General features: G+C 36.6%; 1 long non-coding RNA gene across 2 annotated transcripts in view; it reads right to left on the reverse strand.

Annotated features, from left to right (window-relative positions):
- Window positions 1-16,576, reverse strand: part of LOC140329995 (uncharacterized) — a 47,251-nt gene extending 30,675 nt beyond the window's left edge. The window contains exons 1-2 of one of the 2 annotated variants that reach the window (XR_011920556.1): window positions 16,475-16,576; window positions 13,679-13,772 (exon numbers count right to left, since the gene is read on the reverse strand). This is a non-coding gene — a long non-coding RNA (uncharacterized lncRNA). Of the gene's footprint in view, window positions 1-13,678; window positions 13,773-16,140; window positions 16,372-16,474 lie in introns of those variants that run through there. The other variant, XR_011920557.1, reaches the window with a different exon arrangement.
- Between the last annotated feature and the right edge of the window lie 265 nt (window positions 16,577-16,841).

A 16,841-nucleotide genomic window follows, 5' to 3' on the forward strand; every position in this document is an offset into this window, starting at 1 on the left:
TTTTGCATCTCAGTACTGCTGATCTCTTTCAGATTTTTCAGGCACTTGCTGTTTTCATGCAATCACTCTAGCAACTGATGCACAAAATCATTATCCATACAGGATAGCAGTAGATCATGAAAAATGTATTGGTGGTCAGTGGAAAAAAGCCTCCCATTAGGTGGTGGTAAGAATGCTAAATCAATGAGCCAAGAGGTGATGGACCTGGAATTATTATAATTATAAAGTATTTATAGAAAGCTGACATACAGCGATGTACAAAATTCATAGTCACATCACTAGCTGTCCCTTAAAGTGTTCCTCACAATCTAATGTCCCTACCATAGTCATATGTCATTAACTCAGTCTAAGGTCAGTTAGGGGGAAACCAATTAACCTAACTGCATGTTTTTTGAAACTGGGAGGAAACCGGAGTACCCGGAGGTAACCCACACAAACACCGGAGAACCTTCAAACTCCATGATTTTGTACTGGCCGAGATTCAAACCTGGGACCTAGCGCTGCAAAGGCCTCTGAGCCACCGTGCTTCTCCAATTCTGCAAGCACCATTAGATAAGAAGCTCATAATCCACAGCTTAAGGAACCCCCAGTAACTTTTGTTGGAACCCTAAGAACCTGGTTACCATTGGCTGCACCAACTTTACTTGAGTTAAATAAAAAAATAAAAAAATAAAAAATAACACTTTATAAATACACACCAAAAAAAAGTATTTGTATTTTCTCTTTATACTTACATCAAGACTACAAGCAGGGTAGGAAAGTTGGGATATATTAGGAATGGGACTCCAAAGGCAATGTAAAGTTTGTAGCAAATGATGATCATAGCGTTTATTTACAAAAGACATCCAAAGTTCAGGAAACATTTTGAATGGGCTGCCAACAAATGGCAAAGGACCAACAACCAGTTCAGAATCAATGCTCCGAATCACAAAGGCCTTAAACATGATGAAATAACGTATCTGTCAGAAACAGTTGTATATATAGTAGTTGTATATATATAGTTGTAACTTTTACAATCCCCTGACTTGCTGATATATATATATATATATATATATATATATATATATATTTATAAGACACACTGAGATACTGTTTTCCTATACTTTTGCTTAGAAGCCTCCATACTTGGTGGTTAAGGTTTTTCTTACAGTCATAATGGATCTGTGGGAATTTCAGTCTGTGTAACATACTGTATCCAATTCCACAGTTATTACAGTAAACCTATTAGTGCCACCTGGGTTTGCATATCCACAGTGCTGTCCAAGTGAAGACAGATTAGCTCTATCACATGTTGTGCCAGAGGGACAGTCTCACGAGGACTCTGCCCTCTGGGAAAAAAGAAAGCAGAGAGTTTTTAATGAGAATATTGTGCTTATAATAGCATTCTGTAGCCTAGAGATTTTCCTGTCAAGTCATTTCAAATTCTTTTGGCAGCTTATATGAGTTTTTCTTGCTCATTTAATGTTATTGTAAAACCCAGTCGAAGATAAACATAACGTACACGTATATTACACACAGGTGCACGTGCCAGAAAAAAAAAACTTTGACGGATTTTGTGACTCTTGAAACGATAGATGAGCTATTAGGCGTTATAAAGGGCTGCACATTTGGGATCTTAGGCTTTAAGGCATTTTTATGGTGCTGAGCAGGATAGGTTTTCTTACATTCGTCATTTAAATATAATTAAGGCTATGTTCACATGAGCAGTGTTTTAAAGTAGCACCCTGTATACCAGTACTATACCACTGCAAGACCTGGTTACCATTTAAATGAAGGTGGTGTGTTTTTTCAAAAGCTTCGGAAGCATCTTAGAGAAATCTACCACTGAACCAATTCCATAGAACACTTTTGAACCACGTGAGTAAGCTGCACAAAGCAGGTAAAGCGTTCTGAAATACTGCTGGGGACTCATGATCCTTTAAGACCCCACAACCACGTGAGCATTCAGTAAACACTCATGAATGATGGCTATACCTTCTCCTTACCACTCCAAGGTGTATAATGATTAAAGTTGCCCTGGTAAGGTGTTAACCTTGGGGTTGTCAAACGCTTGTCATAACTTAGCCCTACAATTTAACCTGTCAGTTGTATGTATTTGTGTGTAATGGAACATTGGTAATAACTTTTTGATTTTCAGTAACTGTGAGGGAAGTAGTGGTGCCTATTTAAATAATAAGCTATTACAGGAAAAACAAACCTTTTGTGATACAAGTTGAGATCTGGACTAAACAAATATTGTCTAGCTACAAAAAACATGTCTATTCTCAAAATAATCTTAATTTCCTTTGTGTAGTTGTTATAGATCTGTGCAGCAATCCAGCATAAAATCTAGTGGACTTTTCTTTAATACAGACCAGTGACTCTTACTCCCTCACCTTATGCTGGTCTTGTTTCCACCCACCAGTAATTTTCTGCAGACAGTCTGTAGTGGATGGACCTTCTGGGTTCCTCCTACAACATTGCTCTCTACATAGGTGCAGTGATAATACCATCAATACTTTTACAAACCTATACACCCTGTGGTTATCAGGGAATACATTTAAATACAATTTATTGTACTCAGTATTAATCAATATCAAGTTTAGATTTTTTGAGCACTGAAAATGGTTATGGCTATGACCTAAAACTCCAGCTTTTAAAATAAAATATCTATAATGGTTTTACCACATAAAGTTACCATCTCTGATGTACCCAACACTCTCTCTATGCAACATCCCAATCATTTGGCCTGGATGGGGTGTGGTCTTGGACCACAGAGTATTGGGCTTACAGGGTACAGCACTGGGAAGAAGGTAAGTGTTGCAATTTGTTTTTAACTTGGGTTAGACTTTAGGAAAATTCTTCATAGCAGTCTGCAGTTCTAGCAAAGCATATATAAAGCAAGAAAACTTAAAATACAGAAATAGGCATACTGAAACGTTTATACATATTATGGGCTACCTAAGATAATCTGGCACACATCAAGGTGTAGTTGGCAAAGGCAGGGGATAAGAAGCATGCTAATAAAATTCAGGAACTCCATTGTAAAGCATGCTAGATATCTTCTCTCTAATGAGATCAGAGCTTTACCTGAGCTCATATTTTTACATTGAAGGTGGCTAATTCAAGGAAAAGAACACAATTCCAAAAATCTGCAGCACTCAGGTTCTTTAGGTACTTTTCTGTACATCTGTCTTTTTGCTGGAAGCCCCAAGGAATACCTAAAATCTTCCTGAGAATTTAAGATGAAGGGTGTGGAATGTTGGCAAGCACACTGCTCTAAATAGTGAAGAGTTGACATCTCTATTTAGTATAAAGAGACAAAAACCTTTTTTCTTTTAATGAGGAATCTACACAGGCTAGATATGATTGTTTGAACGATGCAGGAAGTGACATGTAAAGGAGAAAGTGTACTGAAGAACCATTCATGTTTACTGAACGACCGTACACACAATAGATAGCGAATGATTGTCGCCCAAACAGATCCGCCGGGACGGTTGTTCGTCTCCAGTGGCAATCCTCGTTAATCATCGTCCCTGTGCACTTTTTTTGTTAACAATTATTGGACGAACGGTCGTTAGTCGTTAGTTTCCAACGATAATTATTGCACGTGTGTACGCAGTTTAACAGGTACACTTTATCCCTTCCCTATAGATATGCCATGTTTTTCCTTTCCTTCTGCCACTTCTTCCTACTTTTTTCCGCAGACAGGCCTATTACAGCAGTATGTCTATGAATTAGCATCACCAGGTACTATCTAGGTTAGCACTATGTACACTGGATGAAGTAACAGCATGTGGACTTTGAAGCTGGAGTTACACTTTGAAACCAATAAAGAGACACATTGTGTTTTGTTTTATGGCAGGCAGTAATCTATTTTCATGCTCCTCTTTTAAACCCTATTATCAGTGCTGCAGATTCCTCCACATGACCAGTCCTCTGCAGCGAACAAAAATGTCATCTAAATCCCAAGTGACAATCTTAAGCACTTGGCAGCAGAAGGGCTCTTCTGAGCAAGATTAAGTTAATGGAAGCATTTGGGCAACATCTGCATGCCTTTTCATCCTGGTAATGCCAACTCACAGTACACAAACATGTGATAGAGGATTTCTCCGATTATCACTTAAGACGCATGCTGTCTGAAGGCTCCCTTTGCAGGCATGTTTTAAGAATATGATACTTAAAGGGAAGGGAGCTTGAAAGGCTGGATAGCAAAATCTCCGATGGGGAGGTTTAACCTTTCAGTGAATTGATACACGGTATCTCTCAGGACACTGAACACTGCAGGGTAATATCTGCATTGCTCAAAACACGCTTCGCTTTTACGTTTCTTCATTTTTTTCCATCTCATGTGGAATCGTGATTAAATGTCATACTCTTCTGTATGATTATAACAATGTCTGTCGCCAGCAGCACTTTGAAAATTTAATGATGCACAAAAAATATATAAAAAAAAAAAAAACACCGCTCCTCATTTGTCTTTTTCCCTTGGAGAGGTCGAGTGGATAGACCACCAAGTGTAATAAACTTTCTTTTCCCATTTTCACTCGGTAATGGTATCTTTATGTACAGTTTGGCAATAGTAGACCATTAAGGCTTGTATAGAAATAATTGTCTGGGCCTATTTTTCCTACTTTTCCTTTTTCTATAGAAGAGTACAATTTCAACTTGAGAACATCCTGTACTGTCTCCATTACCTAAAAGAGGATTTAGGGGAACCTTTTTTGACCTTTAAGTACTTCCAAGAAGCATTCATGTTCCCATGCACATCCTCAACATTCTTACTCTCTCATTCATAGCATCTGTGTTTTTTTGATATCATGCCCAATTTAATTACGATTGTACCACTCCAGGTTTCGCTGGCTGCAAAGGGTTGGCCGTGGGTGCAAAGACCTTACCTGGGGCATGCTTCCTATCCAAAAGCATTTATTTGAAGAATTTAGATTGCTTTACCACTTGGATCTTCAATTTAAGTACATGTAATAACAAATTTGTCTTATTTGCCCCCTTATGGTCTTTTGTTATATCTGACCGGCAAGTACAAAACATACCCATTAATTCTGCTAAATTCTTCAGGTTAAATGCTAATGGTGTTGCCTCTGTGCACCCCGCAAGATTTTTAGTGTTTAATGTATTCACTATGCAAGAAATTTGGCCAGAAATAACAAGCAGTACATTCTGCACATTCAATTACCTGACTATCTTAGAAAACTGAGCTTTAGGAGTTTTTCTCATGACAAAACAATATATTCTAGATATCTCACAAACTTTCCAAAACTTTGACCCAACCAAGCGATCTTATGCATGCCCTAAGTTCATATCTGAGCTCCATCTCAACAACCTATAAATAATTAATGATTGGGTGCAACACCGATATATATAGGTTGATCAGAAGATTAGATTAACACCAGTCAAATCTGTCATTTAACTGGCCAAAGGAGCTTTGGAAATAAATGAACGATATTGAATAAGCTTAGATTCAGCTAGTTAGGTTTTATTCCAATGTATAAAATTAGAATTGTCTAATTTACAGTTGTCATTTCCTAATACAGATTTGTGTGGCAGCAAAGATAGTACTTATTCCAGGGTCAGGAAAGGAGTCAAACAGTCAACTTTATTCAGAAAAGCTTTTCTCAAGACAAGCAAATGCCTTCTGAGTAAATAGTGTTTATAGATGTTATGTAAAAGCTTTGCCTCTTAGGTCGTCCCGTTCATGCTATGGAATGGGCTACACTGCAATGGAAATATTGAGACCCTAAAGAAAACCATAAACTCTAAAGAGAACCATAACTTTGACAATTTATCCCATTATACCATTACCTGTGCAATAACATATGTTGCAAGCTCTTTATTGTTTATGGCACAGTTGTGAAAATGTAAGAATCTGACTCTTGCAAGTAACTATGTCCCTCATACACTGTTATATGCTAATCAGATTTGCAAGCCCCATGCTGATGGAGTCCAGTAGAATAAACTGAACATTAAAAAGCGGTGTTTCTCGACCACAAGGCCATTGGGAAGCACAAATTGCTCAATGCTCAAGGAACCCCTGGAAACTTCTGGGGGAACCTTGGGGTTCTTCTCACCCACTTTTCTTATCCATTTGGACATCAAAAAACAGAAACGTATGGGAAAATAAAGATGGTGCAAGGTGCAAGACAATATGGCAGCCATCCAGGTAACTTCTATTACAATGCACCCTGGGATATGGGGTTCCTGGGGGAATGAGGTTGAGCATACAGGACATGTCTGCAAATCATACAAGTTACCAGTTTAATTCCATCAAACATCCTACATGTATACTTTAAAAACCTGCCATAAAGAAAAGTATAATTTTTCCTAGGATTCCATACTAACCTTTATGCTTCCTAGAAGTCATCGTCTCAACTTTCTTTCCCATTTCAATAAAAATATTTCTAATGAAAAGTCATTATGAACTGTATTCTTCCTTATTTCTTTATTTTATACACCACTCTCCCTTAGTGTTTTTCTGCTACTGAAAATCACATGGCAGCTTATCACCTGAATGGTAACACAAGAATATTCAGATTCTTCCATACACCTAATTCATTATGATAAGTTTTCTTTTGACAGTTAAGATAGGTAGTTAGAAAAATGGTGTAAAATCTAACAGAATTTCTTGTGCAGCAATCAACATAAATCAGGCACAGACAGATGTTTTGCTCTGCTACGGAACAAAACGGAGCACTTTGCAGGCAGATCTCGAAGTGACAGTAATATCACATTAGCATAAACGTCAGTGGTCTGAAGCAATGCAAGCTCTATGGCTGGTGGAGGCATCCCCCTCTTTATTCGCTAAGTGGGGGAGGGAGGGAGACAGCACATTGTAAGTAACTGCAGACCCTCGAGGCCTACAGACAGATTTATTTGACTTTATTTTATTATTATTTAGCAAATGTATGGGAGCAGACAGCACAGCGGAAAGGACCGTAGGGTTAAGATACAAACTGAGATTTTAGTGCCACAAAGGGATATCTATTAAACCACAAATCAAAAATGTCTACTAATACTATAGCCAAAAACATATATAAATTCCCCAATACCTGTATGGAAATATGTGATGTTGGAATTGACTTTGCGGTACAGCTTATTTTTTGTATGTTATAAGCCGTTTTAAACTTACAATAGCAGTACCTTTCTCTACTACGAGGGCTAAAATCCTTTAAACTTAGCTTTCTTTAGACTAGTGATACCAGAGATGGGCCGATATAAAAGGCGCCCAACTGATGTTCTGGAATAGGGTGAGTGCAACTAGTTCCTTGGTCTCCCAGTGTTTTCTGAAGGACCTTTCTAATAATGTGAAAGCTCAATCTCTTTTTTGTGTATCTGGAATGCTGACGGTGGCTACTGTATGAATAAAACCTGCAATCATTGCAATATTTTACATACTCATGAAGGCCTTTGTATGTGCAATTGTGTCATGGGTTGGGGAAGGCATCCAAAGCTCTGTGTAAGCTTTTGCAGATTGGTTTAGGCCAATGACCATAAAAAATTTTACTAATCCAATGACTTCAATTGGGAAAATGGCGATCAGTCAGGGTTTTCAAACTTAGCTTTAGCTATTTTACCCTAATGAGCCTCACTCGGGAGTTATGGGAACCTAAGCATCTTCACTCTTAGTACTAGAGGACCCAGAACCAGCAGTGACTGATGACTAATATCAACCAACTTTATATTGTATGGAAAAATAGAAAATTGTTTTGTATGGAAAATAGCGGGCAATCTTGTATCAGCAATGACTGATATAATATAATGAGCTAGAAGCCTATTGCTCTAACAATGCCAATGCAATTGTTACCTTCAACCCAGTTTATTTTCAATGTTTGATAAGCCCAATACTTCCCAAATTATTGGCTAGTAATCTGACCTTGTAGCACTAGGGTCTGAATTTTGCCCAGGACATGCTTTACATAAAGTCTGTATATTTTCCCTCTGTTTACGTGTGTTTCCTCCCACATCCCAAAAATATAATTGAAGGTAAATACGCTTCATCCTTCAAACTGGCCTTTGAATGTTAAGTTTCTTACAGCCAAACTAACTCACACTTCAATATGTCCCTGAACTTTTTTTACCATTATTAGTCTGCTTTGCTTTACCGCTGATGTAGCATTCTTCAAGCATTAGTTAGGCACCTTTACTGCATTTTTCACATGTTTATTTTGTTCCTATGAGGACTTTGTGTTAACATTTGAATTAGCAGCCTTTCTTGTCCTTTTTAACGCTGGGGAACCCTTAAAAAACTTCCAGGTCCTTTAGAAACTTTAAATTACTATGTCTAAAGCTCACACTATCCAAAGCTCACAGTATTTTAGCATAGTGGCCAATGGGAAGAATCTCACCCTTATAGATATTATTATTACACAGTATTTATATAGTACCAACATATTATGCAGCGCTGTACAATATCCATAGTCATGCCACTAACATAGTCATATGTCATTACAACAGTACAAATGTCAGGTTTTTTGGGGAAGCCAATTAACCTAGCTGCATGTTAGGTTTTCACCCCTAGGGGAAAACTCATGCAAACACAGGGAGAACACGAAATCTCCATGCAGATAGTGCCCTGGTCAAGATTGGAACCTGGAACCCCTAGTGCTACAATGGCCAGAGTGCTAACCTCTGAGTCACCATGCCGCCACAGATAGCCAAAAAATGGTCGTTGGTGTCATTTTAACTGACGTGAGAGTCACAAATTGCTCATTGCTCAAGGAACCCTTTGGAGCAACCATGGTTGAGAACACTGATCCAATGTGAACACACAGCAGGTACATCTAAGCTTTTACAAAAGCATTGAAACACAAATTTAGAGTCCTTATTGTGATTTTTAATAAGCAATAACTTAATACCATCACATTCATCAATTCCTTTAAATTGATATTGATAATACAAATGTATTTACTAAAAAAAAAAAAAAATCCATAAAAAGCAAAAAATGTATGGTGATGATAATAGCTCATGTGTTATACTTGAATGGATTGAGCGTTATATCTCCTGCTCCATATGGCCATGTTTTCCCTACAGTAGCTGTCCAGGGTGCTTATGGCTGTCTATCTAAAATGATTTCAAATGTTTTAGGTTCTGTGTTAGTGTTTGACAGGCTATATGTATTTCTTCTGCTTATTTTAGATTAGCATTTCCAGGTTAACCACATGTAAAGTAATATACCTTAATAGATAATACGCACCGACTGCTTCTTCACATCAACATTTGGATCATTGTTCCATTGCAGATGTGTCGTACTATATTTGCAGGTTCATTATCAATTTCAATATCTTCAACCTCTAACTAGATCACATTGTTATTTCCAGTTTTCCCATTAAGGATAAGCTAGGGAAATTTGGTCTGTCAATGCAGATGGAGGCTTCTGCATTGGAGACTCCCTAGGTTAATATGTGAAATTAACAGCCAGATGTACAGGGCTGCAGTGACTACTACACATTACAATACTGGCCTTGAGATGTGTTTTTCTCTGACAGTTGAAGGTAAAAGAGAGAAATAGCTAAAGCAGGGAAGCGATACTGCAGGTGGTGGAGAAAGCAGCTTTTGATGAGCTTTAGTAAAAGTTGCTAATGGGAGCTTAAACGCATGGACATGGAGCATTGTGGAAGGAGGAGGGGGCAATATATTCTTGTTATCAGCACGGTTTATCCTTTGCTTCATCCTTTTTTTGCACTCTTAGCACAGATATAAAGCTGGCTAAAGGCATATAAAGGGATGTATTAGGGTGTGCCAGTACATCCTGCCCTAAACAGAAACACAGTGGTTGTCCAAGGAGGGAGGAGGAAGAGCGATCATACATCCCTAGTTTATGTTAGATGAAACAATAGGGGATTATTAGGTATTCTACCCTTTTTTCCTGCTTTGTCCTCCTGAGAAGCATCATTTTGATGCTGTTAGGTGCTGCCTATAGATATTTAATTGTCACTCCATCTGGATAGAACAAAAGCTCCCATCTATTGTTTATTGACAGTTTAATCCAATATGATAAAGTGCAGATCTGCACACATTCCATGTGTGATTCCATGTGTATGAGCCCTGCCAATTATATAATCAGCATAAAGAATTATGATTGATTGGATGAACTTGAGCAAATAATAAAACAAAAACTATCTAAATAAAAAAAACTATCCAAATAAAACACCAAAAAGTTGTTTTGTTTTTTTTTTACAACTGGTTCCCCTGCTTACATTTGGTGTTGGAAATCCTGAAACATATTTTGCCTTCTGTCCCGATGCATTATATGCCCTCTATCCTAAAGCATAATATGTCCTTTATACTAAGCAATACCCTGCCAATACCATACCATGATACTATGCCCTTAACCCTGAACCTTTATTTAGCCTCTATTCTCAACTATCCTATTTTCTAGATCATGAACCATACTATGGCGATATCTATCCTTGGACATCTTGAACTCTTTTTATCCTCAGTCCTAAACCACCCCATATCTGAAATCTTAGTCCATGCCATATCCTTTATATTTCTGGCATGGTAGATTACTAATTTGCATTATCTAACTTTAAAAACAGGGTGCAAACAAAAAAAATGCAATACTACCATTTGATCTTCCCTGGTAGTAAGCTCACTTGGCATGTTTATTATTTAATACATTTCTCAAACAATTCTAAAGGTTTTATCAAGATTATCCTTGTCTAAGTGATGGTACTCCTACATAGAAGAACCATAATGCATTGCCACACTGAAAGTAATTGTGGAAATTTTCTTTTCTAAAAACAAATACTGTTCCACTTTCCAAAGAGAAGTTAATCTTATGAATTAAAATCTTTTTTTTGTGCATCACAACTCAAGTGCCTTGACTGCACTGTGTCCTTCTTTATACGCTGTTTGTGCTGTTGATATTATATTCTGCAGAATGGGACATGTAGCACTCTCTCTTTATACAGCAAGAAACAACCTCTTTTACTATTGTAATATATACATGTATGTACCATATATGTATGTATACGATTATATATATGTTGTGTGTTGGTATTTGATTTGTATGCCCTTTCTGTGCACTACATAGTGAAGACCCTATATCACCACCTTCAGCTGCACCATGCACCTAGACAAATTACAGCAGCTATGTACAGGCACTAGATATTCTTTATCCAAGGCAAATACACATGAGTGTATCATACAACAATCTAGTTCTCTACAGCTGTTGCCCATATATGTTTTAATATCCCTACTGCTAACAGCTAATAACCGCTACTGTTTTCTATGAGGAGACAAAGGAAGCCTCCAGCGCTTGTTTATGTAGGAATGCTGTAAACCTTCGTCACAACCGTTTCCAGCAAAAATTATTGCATATGTGCACATAGCTTAAGGCCGTTTAGGAGAAATATACTTCCTTTTGTCTTCCAAAAAGCCTTAAAAACATCTTACGTATGTTCCAAGGTGCAAAAAAACTGCATTCAACTCTCAGCTTATTATATGATTTATTGGTAAGTTTACCTATCAGTTTTTCCTCAACAATGATCTGTGGAAAAACGGTAAATCTGTAATATGGCCTACAATTGCTAGCGCAAACCAAATACAACAGTTTATAATACAACCTACTACCAACGTGCTCAGTGCTCTTGCATGAAATATAAATGCAGCAGTAAACAGTGCAAGTGGAAGCAAATCATAGTGCCAAATCAAATGCCCCAAAATAAAATGACAGTGTGGAGTGAGCAACAGGAGAACACATTTGGAGGCATGACACATGTAATATTCGGATTCTTTTTATTATTTTTTTTTTATATTAGATGAATCATAATAATGGTGTGTATTTATGTGGTTTTATTTAGGATTTTATTTAGGGGTTCACTACCACTTAGAATAGATAGATAGAAAAATCTATTTAGAGTTGGCGTTGGCCTACTGCTAAGACATTGACCCTAAACCTATGGATTGGCCTACTTCACAACTGACATGAGCTGTCTCAAGACTTGAAAAGAGCTAATAATGCTCCAAAGTCATTCACTGTGAAATGATAATTCGCTATATATGGATACAACAGTTCATTCAACTATCATCCAGACTAAAGAAATGGCAAGAAATCAATATCAACATAACATTTTACCACTGGGCTTCATTCACATATCATAAGTGATAAAAACGAATGGCCCAGATATTTTTTTCCCAGTATGCAGTCTTTCTCCTAATTTCCTTCTTCCAAATGCAAAGCACATACTATTTTAACTTCAAAAATCAAACCGAGCGCCTTGTAAATCTACACAACTGAGATTAAAGGAAACCTCTCACCACAAGTACACTTGTCTTCTGATTCAGTAACACAGGAAAAAAGATACATACAACTCTCAGATTTTTCTGCTGAATATTCTTTTTTTATTAAAGCACACATAAAATGATGATAAGAATAACGCATGCCATTTACACAAAGCAAGGTGTTACAGAGTCATCTTTTCCCATGAAAATGAAAGTATCACCCTGTTTCCACCATGTGTCATCAAGTATTTTAAGGTTAAGATCAACATTTGTTTCAAGTTTGCATGAAATGAATTTATACATTTATATGTAAAAAGTATATCATGATAAAGTGCTAAAAACGCTTAAAAAAACAGACAAAAAAAAATGCTTAAGGATGGCTGTAGGAAAAAATTTTGTATTCTGATAACTGCATGGAGTTAATACACAGGTAAAAAGGTTAATACACAGGGAAAGCTTTCAGTACATAATTCATATTTTTTCCTTTTTATCTGTTTTGTTTTCTACATTTACAAGCAGGTCAAGCTGTCCAGCAATGGTGGCAGGTTTGTGTTTGGACAACCCACAAGGATTTGGCTACACAAGGTTGGCTAATATGTCCATCCAAGGTAACCATGTGTACAGAATAACATCACTGCTGTCTAATTTCACTGCAGAACCAACAGTATTGTCACCCTGTTAAGGAATGTGGACTATTAACGGACCTTTTGGTACGTTTAATGAGTAAAAAACTGTTATAGGAAGGATAGAGGATGTAAAATGTGGTTCTTTCCTTCAAAGATATGGTAATGCTGCCCCCTAAATTGAATAAGAAGAAGACAGAAAAGAAAAAGATAGGGGTTTAGTGTAGCAACAAGAATGTTTTTATATAAAAAGTTCAAAAAGTTGTAATGCTTATAACAAAAACACCAGGTATTATGTATAAAAATGATCCAAACATTATCTCTTAGTGGGTTATAGCAGATTGGGTACTAGACATGTGTCTTCTATCGAAATTACAAAACGTATAATTCCAAGAGAAAAGGGGAAGAGGATAAACAACATTATAATGATAGGTGTTAGGTTGCTACGCATTTCGCCCTCTGGGCTTCCTCAGGAGATAATAAGAACCCTTCCAATAGATAACATATAGAAAAATAAAAACACATTCAACAATATATCAGAAAAAATGGGTATCAACAAATATAGATCAAAAATTGGTACAATTTGTTATGGAAATCTTTCAAGAATAGTTAAATAGTGTCATATTATTGTGCAATAACTTGTAATAATGGACAGAGGAAGTGTAGCAATTGGTGGAGAGGCTGTGAGGTAGGTATTGAATATCTTAGTTCAGGTAAAGATTAAAATAAAATGTGGTCTGAGGAGGATATATGTTTTTAAAATTAGTATATGGTAAGTATATTGATGGCGCTAAGGTGATAATGAAAAGTAAAGACATCAATGGGGGAGTACCTACCTAAGATGTTCTGGTATTAGACTACATAAGTGTTCTCCAGTTCAACAAAAAATTGGGGAAGATAGAGAGAAGAATGTCGAGGAGATAATAAATCCTACAAGAGTATATAAAAATAAATATTATGGTTACCAAAGAGGGGGGACTTGCAGAATATATATATATAAAATAGTTTGTAAGAGTTCGTAAAAATTAAATATACATAGGAAAGCTTTAATAAATCATGCCCAGTGTGACTTTTTTATTTGGTCAAAGTTTTATTATAAGTTTACCTTAAATGGCATTATGGTAGTTAATGATAATTTATAGAATTTAAAAAAAAGAACACTTCAAAGCCAATCTATTTTATTCTTATCATAGCAATGACACTGTAAAAGCACAATACCCTCAGACTTTCTTACATTGCCTTTGCCATTTACATTTAGAGTTACTGTCAATTCCCACTTACCCTTGAGGGATTTAACTTGGCAAAGTGCTATAAGGAAGTTAGGACAAGCCAATCCATAAATTAATTATTATTCCTTTCCTTCCTTCCTCATATCCAGTTTTTCTCCTTTAATTTCTGTTTGGACTCCAGAAGGTGTTTTTTTCTCTACTATTAAAAGAAAACAAAGACCTAACCCTAGCCATATACTTCTGTCGTTTTATCCAAATTTGGATTGTGGGAAAGTTCAGATTATGGGCATGTAGTTATTTCTGTTTCTGTCATCATTATGAAGAACTTCTTTTACTTTTACTGCCGGTGACACCCAAAAATGGAAGATACAGTTTTCACTTAGTTTAGAAAGCAATGAAAATATGGTCAGGTGTCTGGACAAGGGGGAAGTCTGAGTTTGATCCTGCAGTGCATTTGGCTTGAATTTTGTCCATTCTCAATTATATTGAAAGTTGAAATTCGAAGTAAAAACTTACTGCCTTTGAGTTGAACCAATGTTTGCTTTTCTAAGCATATGGTTAGCATGGTAAACATTGGATGGAAATTGATGTTTATGGCACACAGTGGATAACAATCTCATTGATCGATGGTGACAATCATCACTCAATAAGAATGCTGCCATATTTGTACAATAATATTAGGCTCCCATACTAAGATTGCCTTAGCTGGGCTTCCCAGAACATTTTCCAAACTCAGAATGAGCCTTCCTCACCACTCGTTTGGTGACAAAACTGGTTGGGTGACATAATCACTTATACTCCAAAACCTGGCAGGTAACTTTGTTTTTCGAAGACTAGTAGACTGTGAATAGAATAAAGGGCAATAATCAATGCCATAAAAACACAGTGAAATTAGAAAATTTATATGTCTTCAGAAAATTTAAGTCTTTTACCCTATGCAAGCCTTTATCCTTTACTCTGTTGGAGGTGACAACAGTGGTAGGTTTATTGATTCTAGGTAACAGAAGGGAATATGGAATTGGAGTTATTCTGAGACATCTTGGATGGGGGCACAAGTGTATTTAGACTTTCCTGTAATAAGGGGTCTAATACCGCCAATAAGTGACTTTGTGTTAGTGGGAGCACAAAAGAGGGTGGAATAAAGAGAACACTAAGAGAATTCCTTCACTTTAAAATGGATATAAACGAACATGTTGTATAATTTTTATTTTATTGTGAATTGACTTTTAATTCATTAACTACGCATAGATTGGACAGATTAAATACTGCACTTTATGGAGTCACACAGAAATAGTAAATATTACCATTCTCCTCTGTGTCCTCATTTAAAATGTTCTCCATAACTTCTTGTCCTGACAGTAGGAAAGGAGAAACCTCTCCAACAGGGATACAGACAGCACTAAAAACACGCCTAATGAAAAGTTTCAATGGGAGTTAAAAATTGTGACAAGGAATTAAACTTCGCCAGCGGTTCCCAAAAACAAAGGCAGACAGAAGGCTACTAGATTGTAAGCTCTTCGGGGCAGGGTCCTCTCCTCCTGTATCACTGTCTGAATTAGTCTGTCACTTGCAACCCCTATTTAATTTATTTGTGTAATATGTTGGCGCTATATAAATCCTGTTTATTATTATTAATAATAATAATAATAATAATAATAATAATAATAAAAAAAGGCAATGGCATCTTGAAATCTATTTCCAAATTACCTAAGACTAGCAGTCCTAGGCAACAGTGCCTTGGATCTCATACTGCAAATATACAGCTTTGCCTAGGCACACACACATACTTTTTCTGATTACAAAATTCTGCTAATTTTCAGGAAAATTCCAGACAACAGGTACATTGTAATTCCTTTTAGATATATATTATATAGATTAGATATTAGATATTATATATTATATTAGATATATATTATAGATATATAGGCCCTATATGTCTAAACAACCCTGATTATTTTTTTTCTCTAACAAGACTGACCCCCTAAACTACATTTCAGCATTCCTAGTAATATTTGCATTGTCTAAATTCTATTTAAAAAAAAAGTTTTATGTTTCAAAAATCAACCGACCTGTTTTAAAGTGTGCAAAGTAATATCTACAGCTGGGAGGAAAGCGGTCAAAGGCAGGCAAGTGATTGTGTACTCTGTATGGACTAAAGCACCTGGCTCATTGACAGTATCATTTCAAAGTCAGACCCTGGCAATGTGATCAAATAAGTTCCCCCCTGCTAGAGAGCCACAGAGGTTATCAGCATATAAAAGTACACTATCATCATGGGATTAAGAACTATGTGGTGACAAAAAAAAAAAGAACAGTAACACAAATGATAGCAGGAGCATTGGATACTTTCTTTTTTCTCTCTTTCCCACGATTACACTTGTCTCTTTTTTTCATATTACTCACTTTGTCGGCCACCTGTTTCCATTGTGTTTTGGCACCTTTGCTGTGTGCAGGTGTTCATTGAGGTATAACACCTCCCACTGACAGTAACATGCCAAAACGTTTAGTCACTTCCTTCTCTTCTCCATTGCATCACACACAAGTGCAGCTCTGTTCTACGCTGATACATGAGCGCTCCTCCATCCCCATTTCCTGCTCAGTAAAACAAGCATTCAGAGGATTAATAACAGCTTGCCAAGAGTACGCAGGTATAGGTATCTCAGGCTAGTTCCTTGTCAACAATATCCAGACATGTCTGGAAAATAGTAATGTGCACTTTGTATAAAGCTAAGTGCATATATTGAGTGATTTCAATTTGAGATTGTTTGAG

This window comes from Pyxicephalus adspersus, chromosome 4, assembly GCF_032062135.1.
Source record: "Pyxicephalus adspersus chromosome 4, UCB_Pads_2.0, whole genome shotgun sequence".
In the NCBI taxonomy this organism is placed as follows: Eukaryota; Metazoa; Chordata; class Amphibia; order Anura; family Pyxicephalidae; genus Pyxicephalus; species Pyxicephalus adspersus.